The sequence below is a fragment of the Balaenoptera acutorostrata genome, chromosome 3, assembly GCF_949987535.1.
Source record: "Balaenoptera acutorostrata chromosome 3, mBalAcu1.1, whole genome shotgun sequence".
Taxonomy (NCBI): domain Eukaryota; kingdom Metazoa; phylum Chordata; class Mammalia; order Artiodactyla; family Balaenopteridae; genus Balaenoptera; species Balaenoptera acutorostrata.
Window position 1 is genome coordinate 56,677,525 of NC_080066.1, and position 22,953 is coordinate 56,700,477.

Sequence of the window (22,953 nt, forward strand, 5' to 3'; positions counted from 1 at the left end):
GAGCTCTTCCCGGAGGTCTTTGGGCCCAACCATGCAGAAAGAAGGGAGTTGGCTGCCAAGGAAACGCTACAGGTTTAAGGGCTGGAGTGAATGTGTGCTGCCGGGGTTATTTTGTCCTGCCACCTTCTGGTGCTGTGAGCCTGTGACCTCCAGCGTGCATGGCTTCAAGCCAGAGACGTCATGCCGCTTCAAGTGTGCAAGATGTTGGATGCGTTCTCTCATTGCACGGCTGTGGGTGACACGTTGGTTCTGGAGGACCTGGGTCTCATGGTTTCTCCAAGGTCTTGTCCTTGAAGGGAAGAATGCGAATGTGCAAGGTGCTACGATAAGTTACCCAGTTGCTGCAAGGGTTTGGCCCGCCACTTTGGGCATTGGAATGGCTCCCTTGTCATTAGGTTTGGTTGCGGTCCCAAGGAAATTTCTCTGGCTTGGCAGGAGACCAGGAAGTATGCCTGCTGGTGAGTCTCCCTTGATCAGTCCAGGGGTTCCTCAGGTGCCCTTTGTCACGTCTCCATACGAGCCGCTTTTGATGGAGGTCGTCTTATTTGGCCAAGGGCCCTTCCCTTATGGAAGTTCTCTCCACTTAAGGGCGTGTCCACTGTGTTTAATCATAAGTGCCAAAGGCGTGTTTGTTCCCATAGAGGGCACCTGCTCTTAGGCTGAGGGGGCCGTGTTGTCCTGAGGGTGTCTCAGGGGATCAGGAAGACATCCTTTTGCTGTGATGGAGGGCAGATTGCTCCGGAGAGGAATTTCAGGGACCGAGCCCGAGGGGTTGTTGGTCGGTGGCGCTGTTTGTCCTGATGGCTGCATGCTCTGAAGGCGCCTGTGCCACGATGCTTTCACGTTTGGCTGTGGACACACAGGCAAGATGGACAGCAAATGAAATGTTGAGGAGAGATAGAACACACATCGCTGGGTGGTATCGCCCTTTCCCTCGGTTCGCCCGTGCACCCTCCTCAAGTGTGCATGTGTTCTCTCACCCCGAGCCAGGTGGAATGCCAGGGAAGGAATGCCAGCAGCAGCCTGGGGCCATCCGTATAATCCCTGATACCCGTTGAAGTGAGGACAGTGTGGCAAGGTGAGGCCATGCGAAGGAGTCTCGGAAGGGTGTTTGTGTGCATTCCATGAGGATCCTGCTTTAAACCTTGTTGCGGTAAGCGACACTTCTTTGCTAAACCTAAAGGTTTAGCGAGGGTAACGTGTGCACCGGGGCTACACCCTCACCTTCTGGTCTTTTCTCGGGGAACACGAGCTTTGATGCCCTGAGAACTGGCTGCATTTCCTGACCCGTGGCTCGGCTCTGGCCACTTCTGTACGCTGATATGATTCAGCTCGCTGGCCGTCCCATGGTGGAATCTGCAACTTTAGATGTCCATCGTTTGAACATGTGCTTGGATTGATGATGACTCATACAAATGCATTCCTTGGAAATCTGAACAAAATGAGTGAGAAATCCCTACCGTCTCCTCGTTGGAACTGAGGTCCAGCACGTGGCTCCCAAAAGGGAAGTAGGGAGAAGTTCATGTTGCATTTGTGGCCGTGGGTGTCCACAGCCACATAGTTCAAGTTGAGGGTTGTGGTCATCTCATGGGGAGAAGAGCCATTGGGAAAGGAGCCTGGGATGCCAATCCAGGTGGGAAGGCTTGGGACAGAGTGCCGTCTCTGGGTACCTTGGTCTAGCCAGGACTGCTGTCCCCTGCCACGGTTCAGCATGCAGGTAGGAGAGGAAGCGTGAGCCATTGCTGGTTCTGCCGCCTGCACTTGGGTTCTACAGGCTGCCCCCACCTGCTGGTCATTGCCTTGTGGCCTCAAAGAAACAGAAGTTTGTAGGCTCAGGGTCAGATAGGATTCCAGGCCTAGGGCAGGGTTCTTTGTCATTTTCTACTTGGGAGACCAGATGCAGTTTAGGTTTCTCCTGATGAGGGGAGAAATCAAATGGGCCACAGTTCCTGGGAGTTTAGCCAATCTGATGGCTCCTCCTCGGGTTATGTCCTGCTTGTGTGTGCTGTGTGAAGGGGCTGGAAAACGCTTTAGTCAAGCTTGGTCACAGCAAGCTTCTTTGGTGAGAGGTGGCTCTGGCACCTTGCCGTGACACGTTGGGATCCCGGTGGAGAGAGAGTAAGGCAAGGCGAGTGAAAGAGACACGTGAGATGGCTGGCTAAGCCCACAGGTTTACTGGTGGGTGGATAGATCGACGGTGGCCATGGGGTTCACGGAACACATTTGGGACTCCCTCAGGAGCATCTGGAGGCACGTGTAGGGAAGGAACACGGGAGCACATTTGTGGACTGTCCCGCCTCTTTCCTCTCCTTGGTCGATTTGCTTCATGGCGGGTCCTTGTGCCAGCGAATGGTTGCCTTCATGGCACAGTATGGTGTCTTCTCATGGGGGCCGATTTGGAGGCCTTGGGGTGTTTTGTCCCTGTCTGGCCACGTTCCCCCTGTGTTGAAGATGTGAAGGTGTTCCTGAGGACAGCCAAGCATCGTTTCTATACCTGGCCCTCATAGCGTTCCCTGAGGATTGGAGCTGTACCCGGCGGTCATTGGGCGCAACCATGCAGAAACAAGGGAGTCGGCTGCCAAGGAAAGGCTACAGGTTTAAGGGCAGGAGAGGATGTGTGGTGTGGGTGTCATTTTTCCTGCCACCCGCTGGTGCATCCACACTGTGGTATCCGGCGAGCCTGGCCACAGGCCAGACAAGTCATACCGGTTCAAGTGTCTAGGCTGTTGTCTGGGTTCTGTCGTTGCATGGCTGTGGGTAACAAGTGGCTGTTGAGGACCTGAGCCTCCGGGTTTCCCCAATGGCACGTCACTGATGGGCCCAGAGTGGGAAAGTACCAGACACCACTGCAAGTTACAAAATTGCTGCAAGGGTTTGCCCCGCCACGTTGGGCGTCGGAATGGTTCCCATGCCATTAGCTTTGTGTGTGGGCCAAGGGTAGGTTGCCAGTCTTGGCAGCAGGCCAGGAAGTATGGCTGCAGGTGAATCTCCATTGTTCAGTCCAGGAGTTCCTCTGGTGCGTTTTGTCACCGGTCCCTACAAGCTGCTTTTGTTGGAGGTCGTCCCATTTGGCCAAGGGCCATTCCCTTGTGGAAGATCTCAGGGACCACATTTCCCGTTGAGGGTGAGTCCATTGTGTGGAAGCGTATGCACCAGGATTGGTTTGGTTCCCCAGAGGGCAGTGGCCCTTACGCTGAGTAATCCCTGTTCCCCTGAGGGTGTCTCAGCGGTTCAGGATGACATCCCTATGCTGTGTCGGCGGGGAGGTGGCTCAGGCGGGGAAGTTGAAGGCCCATACCAGGGGGTTGATGGACGGCTGTGCTCTTTGTGCTGATGCCCGTGTGCTCTGAAGGCATCTGTGCCACGACGCATTTACGTTTGGCTGTGGACACACAGAGATGATGGGCTGCAAATGAAATGTTGAGGGGAGATATAGCGCACATCGCTGGGCGGTATCACCCTTTGCCTCTGTGCGCCCGTTCACTTTTCTCAAACATCCCTGTGTTCTGTCACCCTGAGGCAGGTGGTGGAGTGCCAGGGAACAAACACCTGCAGCAGCATGGGCCCCTCTGTATAGTCCATGATACCTGGCGAAGTGAGGAGAGTGCAGCAATGTGAGGCAAGTCAAGGCAAAAGAGTCTCAGAGTGGTTTTGGCGTAAAGTCCTTGAGGATCCTCGTAGGAACCATGTGGTGGTGAGTGGAACTTCTTTGCAGAAACCTAGATGTTTGGCCACGGGGACTTGTGCACTGAGACTACACCCTCACCTTCTTGGCTCTTCCAGGGGCACCCCAGATATGATGCCATGATCCTTAGATCCATTTGCAGCCCCGTGGGTCGGCTCTGGCCGCTCCTGACTGCTGACATGCTTGAGATCGGTGGCTGCCCCGCGGTGGAGCCTGCGACTTTGAACGTGCAGTCTTTGAGCAGGTGGATTGATGATGACTCCCATAAATGCACTGCTTGGAACTCTGAACAAATGAATGGGTCTCAGGTTTCTCCGCGGTCATGTCACTGATGGGCCTGGGGCGAAAATACAAGTCGCCAGGGCAAGCAACCCAGTTGCTGCAAGGGTTTGCACTGCCAGTTTGGGCATTGGAATATCTCCAATGCCAGTAGCTTTCTGTGTGATCCAAGGGCATCGCCTCTGGCTCGACAAGGTTCCTGGTAGAAACCTTGTGGGTTAAACGGAACTTCTTTGAAGAAACCTAGATGTTTGGCCACGGGGATTTGTGCCGCGAGACTACACCGTCACATTCTGGGCTCTTCCTGGGGCACCCGAGCTCCGATGCCCTGAGACTTGGGGGCACTTCCTGCCCTGTGGCTCGAGTCTGGCCGCTCCCTACTGCTGAGAGGATTGAGCTTGCTGACCTTCCGCGACTTTGCACATCTAGCCTTTGAGCAGGAGCGTGGATCAGTGATGACTCCCATAAATGCATTCCTTGGAAATCTAAACAAAATGAATGAGCAATACCTACCGTCTTCTCATCCTAACTGAGGTCCAGCACGTGGCTCCCAAAGGAAAATTAGGGAGAGGTCCATGTTGCATTTGCTACTGTGGGCGTGCGCAGCAACATTGTTCAAGTTGAGGGTGGCGGGCTTCTCGTGCAGAAAGAGCCATGTGGAAAGGAGCCTGGGATGTCCATCTACGTGGGAAGGCTAAGGACAACTTGACGTCTCTGGGCACCTGAGTCTAGCCAGAACTGCTATTCCCTGCCGTGGTCAGCGTGCGGGTGCGAAAGGAAGCGTGAGCCACTGGTACTCCTCTGGCTTGCCATTGAGATCTACAGGCCACCCTCAAGCTCAGGTCGTTGCCTTGTTCCCGCAAGGAAACAGAAGTCTCTGCCCTCAGGGTCAGAGAAGGAGTCCTGGCCAGGCCAGGCGTCTATGTCATGTTCAGCTTGGGAGGTGGGATATAGTTTAGGTTTGCCCTGATGGTCGGGGGAAATCCAATGGGCCACTGTCCCTGGGATTTGGGCGATGCTGATGGCGCCTCCTTGGGTTGTGTCCTGCTTGTGTGTTGTGTGTGGAGAGGTTGGAAAATGCCTTAGGCAAATCCAGGGGATATCAAGCTACTTAGGTGAGGGGTGGATTCGTTTGGATCCTGGTGGAGAGAGGAAGGCAAGGCGAGCGGGAAATACACGTGAGAGTGTTGGCTAAGCCCACAGGCTTACTGTTGGGTGGATAGATGGTCGGTGGACATAGGGTTCCCGGAACTCTTTTGGGATATCTTCAGGAGCATTTGGAGTCCCGTGTAGGGAAGGAATACAGGTGCACATTCGTGGATCATCCCAAGCTTTTCCTCTCCTTTCTCAATGTGCTTCACGGCGGGTCCTTGTTCCAGCGCATGGTGCCTTCACCGCACAGAACAGTGTCTTCTCACTGGGACCGATTTGGAGCCGTTGGGATGTTTTGTCCCTGTGTGGCCTCATTGCCCCTATGTTGAGGATGTTAAGGTGTTCCTTAGGACAGCCCAGCGTCATTGCTATACCAGGTCGGCATAGCATTCCCTGAGGTTTGGAGCTCTTCCCGGAGGTCTTTGGGCCCAACCATGCAGAAAGAAGGGAGTTGGCTGCCAAGGAAACGCTACAGGTTTAAGGGCTGGAGTGAATGTGTGCTGCCGGGGTTATTTTGTCCTGCCACCTTCTGGTGCTGTGAGCCTGTGACCTCCAGCGTGCATGGCTTCAAGCCAGAGACGTCATGCCGCTTCAAGTGTGCAAGATGTTGGATGCGTTCTCTCATTGCACGGCTGTGGGTGACACGTTGGTTCTGGAGGACCTGGGTCTCATGGTTTCTCCAAGGTCTTGTCCTTGAAGGGAAGAATGCGAATGTGCAAGGTGCTACGATAAGTTACCCAGTTGCTGCAAGGGTTTGGCCCGCCACTTTGGGCATTGGAATGGCTCCCTTGTCATTAGGTTTGGTTGCGGTCCCAAGGAAATTTCTCTGGCTTGGCAGGAGACCAGGAAGTATGCCTGCTGGTGAGTCTCCCTTGATCAGTCCAGGGGTTCCTCAGGTGCCCTTTGTCACGTCTCCATACGAGCCGCTTTTGATGGAGGTCGTCTTATTTGGCCAAGGGCCCTTCCCTTATGGAAGATCTCTCCACTTAAGGGCGTGTCCACTGTGTTTAATCATAAGTGCCAAAGGCGTGTTTGTTCCCATAGAGGGCACCTGCTCTTAGGCTGAGGGGGCCCTGTTGTCCTGAGGGTGTCTCAGGGGATCAGGAAGACATACTTTTTCTGTGATGGAGGGCAGATTGCTCAGCAGAGGAATTTCAGGGACCGAGCCCGAGGGGTTGTTGGTCGGTGGCGCTCTTTGTCCTGATGGCTGCATGCTCTGAAGGCGCCTGTGCCACGATGCTTTCACGTTTGGCTGTGGACACACAGGCAAGATGGACAGCAAATGAAATGTTGAGGAGAGATAGAACACACATCGCTGGGTGGTATCGCCCTTTCCCTCGGTTCGCCCGTGCACCCTCCTCAAGTGTGCATGTGTTCTCTCACCCCGAGCCAGGTGGAATGCCAGGGAAGGAATGCCAGCAGCAGCCTGGGGCCATCCGTATAATCCCTGATACCCATTGAAGTGAGGACAGTGTGGCAAGGTGAGGCCATGCGAAGGAGTCTCGGAAGGGTGTTTGTGTGCATTCCATGAGGATCCTGCTTTAAACCTTGTTGCGGTAAGCGACACTTCTTTGCTAAACCTAAAGGTTTAGCGAGGGTAACGTGTGCACCGGGGCTACACCCTCACCTTCTGGTCTTTTCTCGGGGAACACGAGCTTTGATGCCCTGAGAACTGGCTGCATTTCCTGACCCGTGGCTCGGCTCTGGCCACTTCTGTACGCTGATATGATTCAGCTCGCTGGCCGTCCCATGGTGGAATCTGCAACTTTAGATGTCCATCGTTTGAACATGTGCTTGGATTGATGATGACTCATACAAATGCATTCCTTGGAAATCTGAACAAAATGAGTGAGAAATCCCTACCGTCTCCTCGTTGGAACTGAGGTCCAGCACGTGGCTCCCAAAAGGGAAGTAGGGAGAAGTTCATGTTGCATTTGTGGCCGTGGGTGTCCACAGCCACATAGTTCAAGTTGAGGGTTGTGGTCATCTCATGGGGAGAAGAGCCATTGGGAAAGGAGCCTGGGATGCCAATCCAGGTGGGAAGGCTTGGGACAGAGTGCCGTCTCTGGGTACCTTGGTCTAGCCAGGACTGCTGTCCCCTGCCACGGTTCAGCATGCAGGTAGGAGAGGAAGCGTGAGCCATTGCTGGTTCTGCCGCCTGCACTTGGGTTCTACAGGCTGCCCCCACCTGCTGGTCATTGCCTTGTGGCCTCAAAGAAACAGAAGTTTGTAGGCTCAGGGTCAGATAGGATTCCAGGCCTAGGGCAGGGTTCTTTGTCATTTTCTACTTGGGAGACCAGATGCAGTTTAGGTTTCTCCTGATGAGGGGAGAAATCAAATGGGCCACAGTTCCTGGGAGTTTAGCCAATCTGATGGCTCCTCCTCGGGTTATGTCCTGCTTGTGTGTGCTGTGTGAAGGGGCTGGAAAACGCTTTAGTCAAGCTTGGTCACAGCAAGCTTCTTTGGTGAGAGGTGGCTCTGGCACCTTGCCGTGACACGTTGGGATCCCGGTGGAGAGAGAGTAAGGCAAGGCGAGTGAAAGAGACACGTGAGATGGCTGGCTAAGCCCACAGGTTTACTGGTGGGTGGATAGATCGACGGTGGCCATGGGGTTCACGGAACACATTTGGGACTCCCTCAGGAGCATCTGGAGGCACGTGTAGGGAAGGAACACGGGAGCACATTTGTGGACTGTCCCGCCTCTTTCCTCTCCTTGGTCGATTTGCTTCATGGCGGGTCCTTGTGCCAGCGAATGGTTGCCTTCATGGCACAGTATGGTGTCTTCTCATGGGGGCCGATTTGGAGGCCTTGGGGTGTTTTGTCCCTGTCTGGCCACGTTCCCCCTGTGTTGAAGATGTGAAGGTGTTCCTGAGGACAGCCAAGCATCGTTTCTATACCTGGCCCTCATAGCGTTCCCTGAGGATTGGAGCTGTACCCGGCGGTCATTGGGCGCAACCATGCAGAAACAAGGGAGTCGGCTGCCAAGGAAAGGCTACAGGTTTAAGGGCAGGAGAGGATGTGTGGTGTGGGTGTCATTTTTCCTGCCACCCGCTGGTGCATCCACACTGTGGTATCCGGCGAGCCTGGCCACAGGCCAGACAAGTCATACCGGTTCAAGTGTCTAGGCTGTTGTCTGGGTTCTGTCGTTGCATGGCTGTGGGTAACAAGTGGCTGTTGAGGACCTGAGCCTCCGGGTTTCCCCAATGGCACGTCACTGATGGGCCCAGAGTGGGAAAGTACCAGACACCACTGCAAGTTACAAAATTGCTGCAAGGGTTTGCCCCGCCACGTTGGGCGTCGGAATGGTTCCCCTGCCATTAGCTTTGTGTGTGGGCCAAGGGTAGGTTGCCAGTCTTGGCAGCAGGCCAGGAAGTATGGCTGCAGGTGAATCTCCATTGTTCAGTCCAGGAGTTCCTCTGGTGCGTTTTGTCACCGGTCCCTACAAGCTGCTTTTGTTGGAGGTCGTCCCATTTGGCCAAGGGCCATTCCCTTGTGGAAGATCTCAGGGACCACATTTCCCGTTGAGGGTGAGTCCATTGTGTGGAAGCGTATGCACCAGGATTGGTTTGGTTCCCCAGAGGGCAGTGGCCCTTACGCTGAGTAATCCCTGTTCCCCTGAGGGTGTCTCAGCGGTTCAGGATGACATCCCTATGCTGTGTCGGCGGGGAGGTGGCTCAGGCGGGGAAGTTGAAGGCCCATACCAGGGGGTTGATGGACGGCTGTGCTCTTTGTGCTGATGCCCGTGTGCTCTGAAGGCATCTGTGCCACGACGCATTTACGTTTGGCTGTGGACACACAGAGATGATGGGCTGCAAATGAAATGTTGAGGGGAGATATAGCGCACATCGCTGGGCGGTATCACCCTTTGCCTCTGTGCGCCCGTTCACTTTTCTCAAACATCCCTGTGTTCTGTCACCCTGAGGCAGGTGGTGGAGTGCCAGGGAACAAACACCTGCAGCAGCATGGGCCCCTCTGTATAGTCCATGATACCTGGCGAAGTGAGGAGAGTGCAGCAATGTGAGGCAAGTCAAGGCAAAAGAGTCTCAGAGTGGTTTTGGCGTAAAGTCCTTGAGGATCCTCGTAGGAACCATGTGGTGGTGAGTGGAACTTCTTTGCAGAAACCTAGATGTTTGGCCACGGGGACTTGTGCACTGAGACTACACCCTCACCTTCTTGGCTCTTCCAGGGGCACCCCAGATATGATGCCATGATCCTTAGATCCATTTGCACCCCCGTGGGTCGGCTCTGGCCGCTCCTGACTGCTGACATCCTTGAGATCGGTGGCTGCCCCGCGGTGGAGCCTGCGACTTTGAACGTGCAGTCTTTGAGCAGGTGGATTGATGATGACTCCCATAAATGCACTGCTTGGAACTCTGAACAAATGAATGGGTCTCAGGTTTCTCCGCGGTCATGTCACTGATGGGTCTGGGGCGAAAATACAAGTCGCCAGGGCAAGCAACCCAGTTGCTGCAAGGGTTTGCACTGCCAGTTTGGGCATTGGAATATCTCCAATGCCAGTAGCTTTCTGTGTGATCCAAGGGCATCGCCTCTGGCTCGACAAGGTTCCTGGTAGAAACCTTGTGGGTTAAACGGAACTTCTTTGAAGAAACCTAGATGTTTGGCCACGGGGATTTGTGCCGCGAGACTACACCGTCACATTCTGGGCTCTTCCTGGGGCACCCGAGCTCCGATGCCCTGAGACTTGGGGGCACTTCCTGCCCTGTGGCTCGAGTCTGGCCGCTCCCTACTGCTGAGAGGATTGAGCTTGCTGACCTTCCGCGACTTTGCACATCTAGCCTTTGAGCAGGAGCGTGGATCAGTGATGACTCCCATAAATGCATTCCTTGGAAATCTAAACAAAATGAATGAGCAATACCTACCGTCTTCTCATCCTAACTGAGGTCCAGCACGTGGCTCCCAAAGGAAAATTAGGGAGAGGTCCATGTTGCATTTGCTACTGTGGGCGTGCGCAGCAACATTGTTCAAGTTGAGGGTGGCGGGCTTCTCGTGCAGAAAGAGCCATGTGGAAAGGAGCCTGGGATGTCCATCTACGTGGGAAGGCTAAGGACAACTTGACGTCTCTGGGCACCTGAGTCTAGCCAGAACTGCTATCCCCTGCCGTGGTCAGCGTGCGGGTGCGAAAGGAAGCGTGAGCCACTGGTACTCCTCTGGCTTGCCATTGAGATCTACAGGCCACCCTCAAGCTCAGGTCGTTGCCTTGTTCCCGCAAGGAAACAGAAGTCTCTGCCCTCAGGGTCAGAGAAGGAGTCCTGGCCAGGCCAGGCGTCTATGTCATGTTCAGCTTGGGAGGTGGGATATAGTTTAGGTTTGCCCTGATGGTCGGGGGAAAACAAATGGGCCACTGTCCCTGGGATTTGGGCGATGCTGATGGCGCCTCCTTGGGTTGTGTCCTGCTTGTGTGTTGTGTGTGGAGAGGTTGGAAAATGCCTTAGGCAAATCCAGGGGATATCAAGCTACTTAGGTGAGGGGTGGATTCGTTTGGATCCTGGTGGAGAGAGGAAGGCAAGGCGATTGGGAAGTACACTTGAGAGTGTTGGCTAAGCCCACAGGCTTACTGTTGGGTGGATAGATGGTCGGTGGACATAGGGTTCCCGGAACTCTTTTGGGATATCTTCAGGAGCATTTGGAGTCCCGTGTAGGGAAGGAATACAGGTGCACATTCGTGGATCATCCCAAGCTTTTCCTCTCCTTTCTCAATGTGCTTCACGGCGGGTCCTTGTTCCAGCGCATGGTGCCTTCACCGCACAGAACAGTGTCTTCTCACTGGGACCGATTTGGAGCCGTTGGGATGTTTTGTCCCTGTGTGGCCTCATTGCCCCTATGTTGAGGATGTTAAGGTGTTCCTTAGGACAGCCCAGCGTCATTGCTATACCAGGTCGGCATAGCATTCCCTGAGGTTTGGAACTCTTCCCGGAGGTCTTTGGGCCCAACCATGCAGAAAGAAGGGAGTTGGCTGCCAAGGAAACGCTACAGGTTTAAGGGCTGGAGTGAATGTGTGCTGCCGGGGTTATTTTGTCCTGCCACCTTCTGGTGCTGTGAGCCTGTGACCTCCAGCGTGCATGGCTTCAAGCCAGAGACGTCATGCCGCTTCAAGTGTGCAAGATGTTGGATGCGTTCTCTCACTGCACGGCTGTGGGTGACACGTTGGTTCTGGAGGACCTGGGTCTCATGGTTTCTCCAAGGTCTTGTCCTTGAAGGGAAGAATGCGAATGTGCAAGGTGCTACGATAAGTTACCCAGTTGCTGCAAGGGTTTGGCCCGCCACTTTGGGCATTGGAATGGCTCCCTTGTCATTAGGTTTGGTTGCGGTCCCAAGGAAATTTCTCTGGCTTGGCAGGAGACCAGGAAGTATGCCTGCTGGTGAGTCTCCCTTGATCAGTCCAGGGGTTCCTCAGGTGCCCTTTGTCACGTCTCCATACGAGCCGCTTTTGATGGAGGTCGTCTTATTTGGCCAAGGGCCCTTCCCTTATGGAAGATCTCTCCACTTAAGGGCGTGTCCACTGTGTTTAATCATAAGTGCCAAAGGCGTGTTTGTTCCCATAGAGGGCACCTGCTCTTAGGCTGAGGGGGCCCTGTTGTCCTGAGGGTGTCTCAGGGGATCAGGAAGACATACTTTTTCTGTGATGGAGGGCAGATTGCTCAGCAGAGGAATTTCAGGGAACGAGCCCGAGGGGTTGTTGGTCGGTGGCGCTCTTTGTCCTGATGGCTGCATGCTCTGAAGGCGCCTGTGCCACGATGCTTTCACGTTTGGCTGTGGACACACAGGCAAGATGGACAGCAAATGAAATGTTGAGGAGAGATAGAACACACATCGCTGGGTGGTATCGCCCTTTCCCTCGGTTCGCCCGTGCACCCTCCTCAAGTGTGCATGTGTTCTCTCACCCCGAGCCAGGTGGAATGCCAGGGAAGGAATGCCAGCAGCAGCCTGGGGCCATCCGTATAATCCCTGATACCCGTTGAAGTGAGGACAGTGTGGCAAGGTGAGGCCATGCGAAGGAGTCTCGGAAGGGTGTTTGTGTGCATTCCATGAGGATCCTGCTTTAAACCTTGTTGCGGTAAGCGACACTTCTTTGCTAAACCTAAAGGTTTAGCGAGGGTAACGTGTGCACCGGGGCTACACCCTCACCTTCTGGTCTTTTCTCGGGGAACACGAGCTTTGATGCCCTGAGAACTGGCTGCATTTCCTGACCCGTGGCTCGGCTCTGGCCACTTCTGTACGCTGATATGATTCAGCTCGCTGGCCGTCCCATGGTGGAATCTGCAACTTTAGATGTCCATCGTTTGAACATGTGCTTGGATTGATGATGACTCATACAAATGCATTCCTTGGAAATCTGAACAAAATGAGTGAGAAATCCCTACCGTCTCCTCGTTGGAACTGAGGTCCAGCACGTGGCTCCCAAAAGGGAAGTAGGGAGAAGTTCATGTTGCATTTGTGGCCGTGGGTGTCCACAGCCACATAGTTCAAGTTGAGGGTTGTGGTCATCTCATGGGGAGAAGAGCCATTGGGAAAGGAGCCTGGGATGCCAATCCAGGTGGGAAGGCTTGGGACAGAGTGCCGTCTCTGGGTACCTTGGTCTAGCCAGGACTGCTGTCCCCTGCCACGGTTCAGCATGCAGGTAGGAGAGGAAGCGTGAGCCATTGCTGGTTCTGCCGCCTGCACTTGGGTTCTACAGGCTGCCCCCACCTGCTGGTCATTGCCTTGTGGCCTCAAAGAAACAGAAGTTTGTAGGCTCAGGGTCAGATAGGATTCCAGGCCTAGGGCAGGGTTCTTTGTCATTTTCTACTTGGGAGACCAGATGCAGTTTAGGTTTCTCCTGATGAGGGGAGAAATCAAATGGGCCACAGTTCCTGGGAGTTTAGCCAATCTGATGGCTCCTCCTCGGGTTGTGTCCTGCTTGTGTGTGCTGTGTGAAGGGGCTGGAAAACGCTTTAGTCAAGCTTGGTCACAGCAAGCTTCTTTGGTGAGAGGTGGCACTGGCACCTTGCCGTGACACGTTGGGATCCCGGTGGAGAGAGAGTAAGGCAAGGCGAGTGAAAGAGACACGTGAGATGGCTGGCTAAGCCCACAGGTTTACTGGTGGGTGGATAGATCGACGGTGGCCATGGGGTTCACGGAACACATTTGGGACTCCCTCAGGAGCATCTGGAGGCACGTGTAGGGAAGGAACACGGGAGCACATTTGTGGACTGTCCCGCCTCTTTCCTCTCCTTGGTCGATTTGCTTCATGGCGGGTCCTTGTGCCAGCGAATGGTTGCCTTCATGGCACAGTATGGTGTCTTCTCATGGGGGCCGATTTGGAGGCCTTGGGGTGTTTTGTCCCTGTCTGGCCACGTTCCCCCTGTGTTGAAGATGTGAAGGTGTTCCTGAGGACAGCCAAGCATCGTTTCTATACCTGGCCCTCATAGCGTTCCCTGAGGATTGGAGCTGTACCCAGAGGTCATTGGGCGCAACCATGCAGAAACAAGGGAGTCGGCTGCCAAGGAAAGGCTACAGGTTTAAGGGCAGGAGAGGATGTGTGGTGTGGGTGTCATTTTTCCTGCCACCCGCTGGTGCATCCACACTGTGGTATCCGGCGAGCCTGGCCACAGGCCAGACAAGTCATACCGGTTCAAGTGTCTAGGCTGTTGTCTGGGTTCTGTCGTTGCATGGCTGTGGGTAACAAGTGGCTGTTGAGGACCTGAGCCTCCGGGTTTCCCCAATGGCACGTCACTGATGGGCCCAGAGTGGGAAAGTACCAGACACCACTGCAAGTTACAAAATTGCTGCAAGGGTTTGCCCCGCCACGTTGGGCGTCGGAATGGTTCCCATGCCATTAGCTTTGTGTGTGGGCCAAGGGTAGGTTGCCAGTCTTGGCAGCAGGCCAGGAAGTATGGCTGCAGGTGAATCTCCATTGTTCAGTCCAGGAGTTCCTCTGGTGCGTTTTGTCACCGGTCCCTACAAGCTGCTTTTGTTGGAGGTCGTCCCATTTGGCCAAGGGCCATTCCCTTGTGGAAGATCTCAGGGACCACATTTCCCGTTGAGCGTGAGTCCATTGTGTGGAAGCGTATGCACCAGGATTGGTTTGGTTCCCCAGAGGGCAGTGGCCCTTACGCTGAGTAATCCCTGTTCCCCTGAGGGTGTCTCAGCGGTTCAGGATGACATCCCTATGCTGTGTCGGCGGGGAGGTGGCTCAGGCGGGGAAGTTGAAGGCCCATACCAGGGGGTTGATGGACGGCTGTGCTCTTTGTGCTGATGCCCGTGTGCTCTGAAGGCATCTGTGCCACGACGCATTTACGTTTGGCTGTGGACACACAGAGATGATGGGCTGCAAATGAAATGTTGAGGGGAGATATAGCGCACATCGCTGGGCGGTATCACCCTTTGCCTCTGTGCGCCCGTTCACTTTTCTCAAACATCCCTGTGTTCTGTCACCCTGAGGCAGGTGGTGGAGTGCCAGGGAACAAACACCTGCAGCAGCATGGGCCCCTCTGTATAGTCCATGATACCTGGCGAAGTGAGGAGAGTGCAGCAATGTGAGGCAAGTCAAGGCAAAAGAGTCTCAGAGTGGTTTTGGCGTAAAGTCCTTGAGGATCCTCGTAGGAACTATGTGGTGGTGAGTGGAACTTCTTTGCAGAAACCTAGATGTTTGGCCACGGGGACTTGTGCACTGAGACTACACCCTCACCTTCTTGGCTCTTCCAGGGGCACCCCAGATATGATGCCATGATCCTTAGATCCATTTGCACCCTCGTGGGTCGGCTCTGGCCGCTCCTGACTGCTGACATCCTTGAGATCGGTGGCTGCCCCGCGGTGGAGCCTGCGACTTTGAACGTGCAGTCTTTGAGCAGGTGGATTGATGATGACTCCCATAAATGCACTGCTTGGAACTCTGAACAAATGAATGGGTCTCAGGTTTCTCCGCGGTCATGTCACTGATGGGCCTGGGGCGAAAATACAAGTCGCCAGGGCAAGCAACCCAGTTGCTGCAAGGGTTTGCACTGCCAGTTTGGGCATTGGAATATCTCCAATGCCAGTAGCTTTCTGTGTGATCCAAGGGCATCGCCTCTGGCTCGACAAGGTTCCTGGTAGAAACCTTGTGGGTTAAACGGAACTTCTTTGAAGAAACCTAGATGTTTGGCCACGGGGATTTGTGCCGCGAGACTACACCGTCACATTCTGGGCTCTTCCTGGGGCACCCGAGCTCCGATGCCCTGAGACTTGGGGGCACTTCCTGCCCTGTGGCTCGAGTCTGGCCGCTCCCTACTGCTGAGAGGATTGAGCTTGCTGACCTTCCGCGACTTTGCACATCTAGCCTTTGAGCAGGAGCGTGGATCAGTGATGACTCCCATAAATGCATTCCTTGGAAATCTAAACAAAATGAATGAGCAATACCTACCGTCTTCTCATCCTAACTGAGGTCCAGCACGTGGCTCCCAAAGGAAAATTAGGGAGAGGTCCATGTTGCATTTGCTACTGTGGGCGTGCGCAGCAACATTGTTCAAGTTGAGGGTGGCGGGCTTCTCGTGCAGAAAGAGCCATGTGGAAAGGAGCCTGGGATGTCCATCTACGTGGGAAGGCTAAGGACAACTTGACGTCTCTGGGCACCTGAGTCTAGCCAGAACTGCTATCCCCTGCCGTGGTCAGCGTGCGGGTGCGAAAGGAAGCGTGAGCCACTGGTACTCCTCTGGCTTGCCATTGAGATCTACAGGCCACCCTCAAGCTCAGGTCGTTGCCTTGTTCCCGCAAGGAAACAGAAGTCTCTGCCCTCAGGGTCAGAGAAGGAGTCCTGGCCAGGCCAGGCGTCTATGTCATGTTCAGCTTGGGAGGTGGGATATAGTTTAGGTTTGCCCTGATGGTCGGGGGAAAACAAATGGGCCACTGTCCCTGGGATTTGGGCGATGCTGATGGCGCCTCCTTGGGTTGTGTCCTGCTTGTGTGTTGTGTGTGGAGAGGTTGGAAAATGCCTTAGGCAAATCCAGGGGATATCAAGCTACTTAGGTGAGGGGTGGATTCGTTTGGATCCTGGTGGAGAGAGGAAGGCAAGGCGATTGGGAAGTACACTTGAGAGTGTTGGCTAAGCCCACAGGCTTACTGTTGGGTGGATAGATGGTCGGTGGACATAGGGTTCCCGGAACTCTTTTGGGATATCTTCAGGAGCATTTGGAGTCCCGTGTAGGGAAGGAATACAGGTGCACATTCGTGGATCATCCCAAGCTTTTCCTCTCCTTTCTCAATGTGCTTCACGGCGGGTCCTTGTTCCAGCGCATGGTGCCTTCACCGCACAGAACAGTGTCTTCTCACTGGGACCGATTTGGAGCCGTTGGGATGTTTTGTCCCTGTGTGGCCTCATTGCCCCTATGTTGAGGATGTTAAGGTGTTCCTTAGGACAGCCCAGCGTCATTGCTATACCAGGTCGGCATAGCATTCCCTGAGGTTTGGAGCTCTTCCCGGAGGTCTTTGGGCCCAACCATGCAGAAAGAAGGGAGTTGGCTGCCAAGGAAACGCTACAGGTTTAAGGGCTGGAGTGAATGTGTGCTGCCGGGGTTATTTTGTCCTGCCACCTTCTGGTGCTGTGAGCCTGTGACCTCCAGCGTGCATGGCTTCAAGCCAGAGACGTCATGCCGCTTCAAGTGTGCAAGATGTTGGATGCGTTCTCTCATTGCACGGCTGTGGGTGACACGTTGGTTCTGGAGGACCTGGGTCTCATGGTTTCTCCAAGGTCTTGTCCTTGAAGGGAAGAATGCGAATGTGCAAGGTGCTACGATAAGTTACCCAGTTGCTGCAAGGGTTTGGCCCGCCACTTTGGGCATTGGAATGGCTCCCTTGTCATTAGGTTTGGTTGCGGTCCCAAGGAAATTTCTCTGGCTTGGCAGGAGACCAGGAAGTATGCCTGCTGGTGAGTCTCCCTTGATCAGTCCAGGGGTTCCTCAGGTGCCCTTTGTCACGTCTCCATACGAGCCGCTTTTGATGGAGGTCGTCTTATTTGGCCAAGGGCCCTTCCCTTATGGAAGATCTCTCCACTTAAGGGCGTGTCCACTGTGTTTAATCATAAGTGCCAAAGGCGTGTTTGTTCCCATAGAGGGCACCTGCTCTTAGGCTGAGGGGGCCCTGTTGTCCTGAGGGTGTCTCAGGGGATCAGGAAGACATACTTTTTCTGTGATGGAGGGCAGATTGCTCAGGAGAGGAATTTCAGGGACCGAGCCCGAGGGGTTGTTGGTCGGTGGCGCTGTTTGTCCTGATGGCTGCATGCTCTGAAGGCGCCTGTGCCACGATGCTTTCACGTTTGGCTGTGGACACACAGGCAAGATGGACAGCAAATGAAATGTTGAGGAGAGATAGAACACACATCGCTGGGTGGTATCGCCCTTTCCCTCGGTTCGCCCGTGCACCCTCCTCAAGTGTGCATGTGTTCTCTCACCCCGAGCCAGGTGGAATGCCAGGGAAGGAATGCCAGCAGCAGCCTGGGGCCATCCGTATAATCCCTGATACCCGTTGAAGTGAGGACAGTGTGGCAAGGTGAGGCCATGCGAAGGAGTCTCGGAAGGGTGTTTGTGTGCATTCCATGAGGATCCTGCTTTAAACCTTGTTGCGGTAAGCGACACTTCTTTGCTAAACCTAAAGGTTTAGCGAGGGTAACGTGTGCACCGGGGCTACACCCTCACCTTCTGGTCTTTTCTCGGGGAACACGAGCTTTGATGCCCTGAGAACTGGCTGCATTTCCTGACCCGTGGCTCGGCTCTGGCCACTTCTGTACGCTGATATGATTCAGCTCGCTGGCCGTCCCATGGTGGAATCTGCAACTTTAGATGTCCATCGTTTGAACATGTGCTTGGATTGATGATGACTCATACAAATGCATTCCTTGGAAATCTGAACAAAATGAGTGAGAAATCCCTACCGTCTCCTCGTTGGAACTGAGGTCCAGCACGTGGCTCCCAAAAGGGAAGTAGGGAGAAGTTCATGTTGCATTTGTGGCCGTGGGTGTCCACAGCCACATAGTTCAAGTTGAGGGTTGTGGTCATCTCATGGGGAGAAGAGCCATTGGGAAAGGAGCCTGGGATGCCAATCCAGGTGGGAAGGCTTGGGACAGAGTGCCGTCTCTGGGTACCTTGGTCTAGCCAGGACTGCTCTCCCCTGCCACGGTTCAGCATGCAGGTAGGAGAGGAAGCGTGAGCCATTGCTGGTTCTGCCGCCTGCACTTGGGTTCTACAGGCTGCCCCCACCTGCTGGTCATTGCCTTGTGGCCTCAAAGAAACAGAAGTTTGTAGGCTCAGGGTCAGATAGGATTCCAGGCCTAGGGCAGGGTTCTTTGTCATTTTCTACTTGGGAGACCAGATGCAGTTTAGGTTTCTCCTGATGAGGGGAGAAATCAAATGGGCCACAGTTCCTGGGAGTTTAGCCAATCTGATGGCTCCTCCTCGGGTTGTGTCCTGCTTGTGTGTGCTGTGTGAAGGGGCTGGAAAACGCTTTAGTCAAGCTTGGTCACAGCAAGCTTCTTTGGTGAGAGGTGGCACTGGCACCTTGCCGTGACACGTTGGGATCCCGGTGGAGAGAGAGTAAGGCAAGGCGAGTGAAAGAGACACGTGAGATGGCTGGCTAAGCCCACAGGTTTACTGGTGGGTGGATAGATCGACGGTGGCCATGGGGTTCACGGAACACATTTGGGACTCCCTCAGGAGCATCTGGAGGCACGTGTAGGGAAGGAACACGGGAGCACATTTGTGGACTGTCCCGCCTCTTTCCTCTCCTTGGTCGATTTGCTTCATGGCAGGTCCTTGTGCCAGCGAATGGTTGCCTTCATGGTACAGTATGGTGTCTTCTCATGGGGGCCGATTTGGAGGCCTTGGGGTGTTTTGTCCCTGTCTGGCCACGTTCCCCCTGTGTTGAAGATGTGAAGGTGTTCCTGAGGACAGCCAAGCATCGTTTCTATACCTGGCCCTCATAGCGTTCCCTGAGGATTGGAGCTGTACCCAGAGGTCATTGGGTGCAACCATGCAGAAACAAGGGAGTCGGCTGCCAAGGAAAGGCTACAGGTTTAAGGGCAGGAGAGGATGTGTGGTGTGGGTGTCATTTTTCCTGCCACCCGCTGGTGCATCCACACTGTGGTATCCGGCGAGCCTGGCCACAGGCCAGACAAGTCATACCGGTTCAAGTGTCTAGGCTGTTGTCTGGGATCTGTCGTTGCATGGCTGTGGGTAACAAGTGGCTGTTGAGGACCTGAGCCTCCGGGTTTCCCCAATGGCACGTCACTGATGGGCCCAGAGTGGGAAAGTACCAGACACCACTGCAAGTTACAAAATTGCTGCAAGGGTTTGCCCCGCCACGTTGGGCGTCGGAATGGTTCCCATGCCATTAGCTTTGTGTGTGGGCCAAGGGTAGGTTGCCAGTCTTGGCAGCAGGCCAGGAAGTATGGCTGCAGGTGAATCTCCATTGTTCAGTCCAGGAGTTCCTCTGGTGCGTTTTGTCACCGGTCCCTACAAGCTGCTTTTGTTGGAGGTCGTCCCATTTGGCCAAGGGCCATTCCCTTGTGGAAGATCTCAGGGACCACATTTCCCGTTGAGGGTGAGTCCATTGTGTGGAAGCGTATGCACCAGGATTGGTTTGGTTCCCCAGAGGGCAGTGGCCCTTACGCTGAGTAATCCCTGTTCCCCTGAGGGTGTCTCAGCGGTTCAGGATGACATCCCTATGCTGTGTCGGCGGGGAGGTGGCTCAGGCGGGGAAGTTGAAGGCCCATACCAGGGGGTTGATGGACGGCTGTGCTCTTTGTGCTGATGCCCGTGTGCTCTGAAGGCATCTGTGCCACGACGCATTTACGTTTGGCTGTGGACACACAGAGATGATGGGCTGCAAATGAAATGTTGAGGGGAGATATAGCGCACATCGCTGGGCGGTATCACCCTTTGCCTCTGTGCGCCCGTTCACTTTTCTCAAACATCCCTGTGTTCTGTCACCCTGAGGCAGGTGGTGGAGTGCCAGGGAACAAACACCTGCAGCAGCATGGGCCCCTCTGTATAGTCCATGATACCTGGCGAAGTGAGGAGAGTGCAGCAATGTGAGGCAAGTCAAGGCAAAAGAGTCTCAGAGTGGTTTTGGCGTAAAGTCCTTGAGGATCCTCGTAGGAACCATGTGGTGGTGAGTGGAACTTCTTTGCAGAAACCTAGATGTTTGGCCACGGGGACTTGTGCACTGAGACTACACCCTCACCTTCTTGGCTCTTCCAGGGGCACCCCAGATATGATGCCATGATCCTTAGATCCATTTGCACCCCCGTGGGTCGGCTCTGGCCGCTCCTGACTGCTGACATCCTTGAGATCGGTGGCTGCCCCGCGGTGGAGCCTGCGACTTTGAACGTGCAGTCTTTGAGCAGGTGGATTGATGATGACTCCCATAAATGCACTGCTTGGAACTCTGAACAAATGAATGGGTCTCAGGTTTCTCCGCGGTCATGTCACTGATGGGCCTGGGGCGAAAATACAAGTCGCCAGGGCAAGCAACCCAGTTGCTGCAAGGGTTTGCACTGCCAGTTTGGGCATTGGAATATCTCCAATGCCAGTAGCTTTCTGTGTGATCCAAGGGCATCGCCTCTGGCTCGACAAGGTTCCTGGTAGAAACCTTGTGGGTTAAACGGAACTTCTTTGAAGAAACCTAGATGTTTGGCCACGGGGATTTGTGCCGCGAGACTACACCGTCACATTCTGGGCTCTTCCTGGGGCACCCGAGCTCCGATGCCCTGAGACTTGGGGGCACTTCCTGCCCTGTGGCTCGAGTCTGGCCGCTCCCTACTGCTGAGAGGATTGAGCTTGCTGACCTTCCGCGACTTTGCACATCTAGCCTTTGAGCAGGAGCGTGGATCAGTGATGACTCCCATAAATGCATTCCTTGGAAATCTAAACAAAATGAATGAGCAATACCTACCGTCTTCTCATCCTAACTGAGGTCCAGCACGTGGCTCCCAAAGGAAAATTAGGGAGAGGTCCATGTTGCATTTGCTACTGTGGGCGTGCGCAGCAACATTGTTCAAGTTGAGGGTGGCGGGCTTCTCGTGCAGAAAGAGCCATGTGGAAAGGAGCCTGGGATGTCCATCTACGTGGGAAGGCTAAGGACAACTTGACGTCTCTGGGCACCTGAGTCTAGCCAGAACTGCTATCCCCTGCCGTGGTCAGCGTGCGGGTGCGAAAGGAAGCGTGAGCCACTGGTACTCCTCTGGCTTGCCATTGAGATCTACAGGCCACCCTCAAGCTCAGGTCGTTGCCTTGTTCCCGCAAGGAAACAGAAGTCTCTGCCCTCAGGGTCAGAGAAGGAGTCCTGGCCAGGCCAGGCGTCTATGTCATGTTCAGCTTGGGAGGTGGGATATAGTTTAGGTTTGCCCTGATGGTCGGGGGAAAACAAATGGGCCACTGTCCCTGGGATTTGGGCGATGCTGATGGCGCCTCCTTGGGTTGTGTCCTGCTTGTGTGTTGTGTGTGGAGAGGTTGGAAAATGCCTTAGGCAAATCCAGGGGATATCAAGCTACTTAGGTGAGGGGTGGATTCGTTTGGATCCTGGTGGAGAGAGGAAGGCAAGGCGATTGGGAAGTACACTTGAGAGTGTTGGCTAAGCCCACAGGCTTACTGTTGGGTGGATAGATGGTCGGTGGACATAGGGTTCCCGGAACTCTTTTGGGATATCTTCAGGAGCATTTGGAGTCCCGTGTAGGGAAGGAATACAGGTGCACATTCGTGGATCATCCCAAGCTTTTCCTCTCCTTTCTCAATGTGCTTCACGGCGGGTCCTTGTTCCAGCGCATGGTGCCTTCACCGCACAGAACAGTGTCTTCTCACTGGGACCGATTTGGAGCCGTTGGGATGTTTTGTCCCTGTGTGGCCTCATTGCCCCTATGTTGAGGATGTTAAGGTGTTCCTTAGGACAGCCCAGCGTCATTGCTATACCAGGTCGGCATAGCATTCCCTGAGGTTTGGAGCTCTTCCCGGAGGTCTTTGGGCCCAACCATGCAGAAAGAAGGGAGTTGGCTGCCAAGGAAACGCTACAGGTTTAAGGGCTGGAGTGAATGTGTGCTGCCGGGGTTATTTTGTCCTGCCACCTTCTGGTGCTGTGAGCCTGTGACCTCCAGCGTGCATGGCTTCAAGCCAGAGACGTCATGCCGCTTCAAGTGTGCAAGATGTTGGATGCGTTCTCTCATTGCACGGCTGTGGGTGACACGTTGGTTCTGGAGGACCTGGGTCTCATGGTTTCTCCAAGGTCTTGTCCTTGAAGGGAAGAATGCGAATGTGCAAGGTGCTACGATAAGTTACCCAGTTGCTGCAAGGGTTTGGCCCGCCACTTTGGGCATTGGAATGGCTCCCTTGTCATTAGGTTTGGTTGCGGTCCCAAGGAAATTTCTCTGGCTTGGCAGGAGACCAGGAAGTATGCCTGCTGGTGAGTCTCCCTTGATCAGTCCAGGGGTTCCTCAGGTGCCCTTTGTCACGTCTCCATACGAGCCGCTTTTGATGGAGGTCGTCTTATTTGGCCAAGGGCCCTTCCCTTATGGAAGATCTCTCCACTTAAGGGCGTGTCCACTGTGTTTAATCATAAGTGCCAAAGGCGTGTTTGTTCCCATAGAGGGCACCTGCTCTTAGGCTGAGGGGGCCGTGTTGTCCTGAGGGTGTCTCAGGGGATCAGGAAGACATACTTTTTCTGTGATGGAGGGCAGATTGCTCAGGAGAGGAATTTCAGGGACCGAGCCCGAGGGGTTGTTGGTCGGTGGCGCTCTTTGTCCTGATGGCTGCATGCTCTGAAGGCGCCTGTGCCACGATGCTTTCACGTTTGGCTGTGGACACACAGGCAAGATGGACAGC

General features: G+C 54.4%; 12 non-coding genes across 12 annotated transcripts; all 12 read left to right on the plus strand.

Annotated features, from left to right (window-relative positions):
- Positions 1-1,393: 1,393 nt before the first annotated feature.
- LOC130707806 (small nucleolar RNA SNORD116) lies at positions 1,394-1,485 on the plus strand. Its single transcript, XR_009007836.1, has one exon. It is a non-coding gene; the product is annotated as a small nucleolar RNA SNORD116 (small nucleolar RNA).
- A 2,446-nt stretch (positions 1,486-3,931) lies between these two features.
- Positions 3,932-4,023, plus strand: LOC130707996 (small nucleolar RNA SNORD116). Its single transcript, XR_009008024.1, has one exon. It is a non-coding gene; the product is annotated as a small nucleolar RNA SNORD116 (small nucleolar RNA).
- A 387-nt stretch (positions 4,024-4,410) lies between these two features.
- Positions 4,411-4,502, plus strand: LOC130707869 (small nucleolar RNA SNORD116). The gene has a single exon (XR_009007898.1). It is a non-coding gene; the product is annotated as a small nucleolar RNA SNORD116 (small nucleolar RNA).
- Positions 4,503-6,912: 2,410 nt separating this feature from the next.
- LOC130707807 (small nucleolar RNA SNORD116) lies at positions 6,913-7,004 on the plus strand. The gene has a single exon (XR_009007837.1). It is a non-coding gene; the product is annotated as a small nucleolar RNA SNORD116 (small nucleolar RNA).
- Positions 7,005-9,450: 2,446 nt separating this feature from the next.
- Positions 9,451-9,543, plus strand: LOC130707968 (small nucleolar RNA SNORD116). Its single transcript, XR_009007998.1, has one exon. It is a non-coding gene; the product is annotated as a small nucleolar RNA SNORD116 (small nucleolar RNA).
- A 386-nt stretch (positions 9,544-9,929) lies between these two features.
- On the plus strand, positions 9,930-10,021 carry LOC130707870 (small nucleolar RNA SNORD116). The gene has a single exon (XR_009007899.1). It is a non-coding gene; the product is annotated as a small nucleolar RNA SNORD116 (small nucleolar RNA).
- A 2,410-nt stretch (positions 10,022-12,431) lies between these two features.
- Positions 12,432-12,523, plus strand: LOC130707808 (small nucleolar RNA SNORD116). The gene has a single exon (XR_009007838.1). It is a non-coding gene; the product is annotated as a small nucleolar RNA SNORD116 (small nucleolar RNA).
- A 2,446-nt stretch (positions 12,524-14,969) lies between these two features.
- On the plus strand, positions 14,970-15,061 carry LOC130707997 (small nucleolar RNA SNORD116). The gene has a single exon (XR_009008025.1). It is a non-coding gene; the product is annotated as a small nucleolar RNA SNORD116 (small nucleolar RNA).
- Positions 15,062-15,448: 387 nt separating this feature from the next.
- LOC130707871 (small nucleolar RNA SNORD116) lies at positions 15,449-15,540 on the plus strand. The gene has a single exon (XR_009007900.1). It is a non-coding gene; the product is annotated as a small nucleolar RNA SNORD116 (small nucleolar RNA).
- Positions 15,541-17,950: 2,410 nt separating this feature from the next.
- Positions 17,951-18,042, plus strand: LOC130707809 (small nucleolar RNA SNORD116). Its single transcript, XR_009007839.1, has one exon. It is a non-coding gene; the product is annotated as a small nucleolar RNA SNORD116 (small nucleolar RNA).
- A 2,446-nt stretch (positions 18,043-20,488) lies between these two features.
- Positions 20,489-20,580, plus strand: LOC130707998 (small nucleolar RNA SNORD116). Its single transcript, XR_009008026.1, has one exon. It is a non-coding gene; the product is annotated as a small nucleolar RNA SNORD116 (small nucleolar RNA).
- A 387-nt stretch (positions 20,581-20,967) lies between these two features.
- Positions 20,968-21,059, plus strand: LOC130707872 (small nucleolar RNA SNORD116). Its single transcript, XR_009007901.1, has one exon. It is a non-coding gene; the product is annotated as a small nucleolar RNA SNORD116 (small nucleolar RNA).
- The last annotated feature ends 1,894 nt before the right edge of the window (positions 21,060-22,953 follow it).